This window comes from Octopus bimaculoides, chromosome 25, assembly GCF_001194135.2.
Source record: "Octopus bimaculoides isolate UCB-OBI-ISO-001 chromosome 25, ASM119413v2, whole genome shotgun sequence".
NCBI lineage: Eukaryota > Metazoa > Mollusca > Cephalopoda > Octopoda > Octopodidae > Octopus > Octopus bimaculoides.
The window spans coordinates 27,270,407-27,273,364 of record NC_069005.1 but is presented as its reverse complement, the minus strand read 5'-3'; positions in this window follow the sequence as shown (position 1 = coordinate 27,273,364).

Here is a 2,958-nt window from a genome sequence, read left to right as displayed (position 1 = left end):
AATAATAATTCTTTCTACTATAGTTACAAGGTCAGCTGTTTTGAGGAAGGGGGTAAGATGACTACCCCCACCCATCCTCAGCTGGTATGTGTTTTATCGACCCTGGAGGGAGGAAAGGCAAAATTGACCTTGGAGGAATTTGAACACCGAATGTAAGGAGTTGGAAGATTTGCTGATGTGCAAATCATTCTGCCAGCTCATAGCCTGAATAAATGATAATAATAATAATAATAATAATAATCCTTTCTACTAAAGGCTTAAGGTCAGAAATTTGGGGGGAGGGGACTAGTCGATTACATTGACCCCCAGTGTTCCACTGGTACTTTATTTATCGACCCCGAAAGGATGAAAGGCAAAGTCAACCTTGGCGGAAATACCATTAAGCATTTCGTCCAGTGTGCTAACAAATTCTGCCAGCTCACCGCCTTAATAATAATAATAATAATAATAATACAGCAGTTAGAAGAAAAAGTATTTCAATGTTTTATATACATACATATGTGTGTGCGTATATATATATGTATATATATATATATATACACATTATATAGTATTAATTGATATTGAGAGAGGATGTTAAATATAAATAAACACCAGATAATATCTTTTGAACACAATGTTTCGAAGTTTATACACAATTACATACACTCCTATACAGAAATATATATTTACATATGTACAAGTACGCAAATATATGGTAAACACCATATTTAAACGGAAAATGTGAATAAATTAGATGAAAATTGCACTTTCATCATCATCATCATCGTCATCGGAAATATATTTTAGAAATTATTATATTACAGATTTGTAATGAGGAAAAAAGAAAAACCTCAATTTATTCTGGAACTTTTATGCAATTTTATGGAAGACAAAACTTCCTGCTTCGTTATCTTTTAAGGGGGGTGGGGTGGAATCAATTAAAAATCTTAATTCAAGCATTTAGTGTCTTCAAAACCATGGAAGCTTGTGGGCAGACAATGGCCTAAACTTGTAAAATACAGCACAAAAAAAATCTACATATATTTTAATAATAGTCAGATAGGACCACCTTGTAGGTGCCAGTGTGTATAATCTGTTGACTGAGCTTAATGTACACTTGCTGTGTGTGTGTGTGTGTGTGTGTAATCTGTTGACTGAGCTTAATGTACATTTGCTGTGTGTGTGTGTACACACACTTCAAAAGTAAATAGACTCCACCCATGATTTTACCATTTCATTTGTGTGGGAACCACTCATTTGTATGAGGCCCAAATTGGTTAAATCATTTCAAAACTGCACAAAGCATGTCTATTAAATACTAGATTAAGTATTTAAATGTATCAAAGAACATTTTATTTACTGAAACAGATATTTCGTAAATAGTGTCTATTTACTTTTGAAATGTGTATATATATATATATATATATATATGTGTGTGTGTGTGTGTGTATATATATATGTGTGTGTGTGTGTGTGTGTATATGTATGTATATATATAAAACTGGTTAACTTTTGGAGATTAGCAACTACTTAGTGTTGATATTTGTATACTTTGATACTAACAATAATGCTGTCATCATAGAAAGTTACACAAATTTCCTAACCTCCAAAGAAATTTGAGACAACAAACTCTCCATAAACCTACATTATATATTTGACAAGGAAATTGTGAAACTGACAATGTATTGTATGAGACTTATTGGAAATACCTGATATTACATTCTAACAACTTCAAAAACTTGAAGGCTACTTTGTACGTCTAGATACACTGTGCATGAGACAGATAGTTATAATTGGAACACCTTTGATCACAGGGAAGCTGTATCAGAGTTGGGCACAGGTTAAGCAGTAAACCAACCAAATGGTGTCATGGTGTTAACCAACTAATATCTCCCGACATGGCACTGATTTCTCTCAGCCTGTTCATGAGGGTAAGTTTCCACCCAAGCTAGGCTAGGTATCTAGGGTTTTCTTATTCTACACACTCTTCATACATTGACAGTTTCTGAAAATTTCTCCCGTGAGTTTAATCTTATCCAGTTGTTTATAACTTCTTTTTAAAGAATAATTCAGTTAGCAGTCAGGGAAAGACTTCTCCCAAACTGCCATACGCTTTAAAGATGTTGTTGTTGGCACTCCGTCGCTTACGACGTCGAGGGTTCCAGTTGATCCGATCAACGGAACAGCCTGCTCGTGAAATTACCATGCAAGTGGCTGAGCACTCCACAGACACGTGTACCCTTAACGTAGTTCTCGGGGGATATTCAGCATGACACAGTGTGACAAGGCTGGCCCTTTGAATTACAGGCACAACAGAAACAGGAAGTAAGAGTGAGAGAAAGTTGTGGTGAAAGAGTACAGCAGGGTTCGCCACCATCCCCTGCTGGAGCCTCATGGAGCTTTAGGTGTTTTCACTCAATAAACACACACAACGCCCGGTCTGGGAATTGAAACCACGATCCTATGACCGCGAGTCCGCTGCCCTAACCACTGGGCCATTGCGCCTCCACTTTAAAGATATCAGGAAGGGAAAAAAAAGATGATGATGCATCCAACAGGCCATGAAAGTATCACAATTACTAATTAATCTTACTATTTGTGAAAACAACAAGGTGAAAGCCTGCCAATCAATTGTTACCATAAATAGCAGATTATAAGTTGAAGATCAACATTTTTTAAGCGTGCATTTAGATATATGTGTGTGTGTGTGTGTGCGAGGATGCATGGCTTAGTGGTTAGGACGTTGCACTCACAATCAGGAGATCGTAGTTTCAATTCCTAAACCAGGTGGTGTGTTGTGTTCTTGAGCAAAACACCTCATCTCACACTCTGCAGTTGCTTTAACACCTGATGCATGTCATTCGGCAAAAGGTGAACACTCATACTTCATCTTTGATGGGACAGTCCATTATATATGTGTGTGTGTGTGTATGTATGTATATATCTATGTAAGTATATATGTGTGTGTGTGTGTGT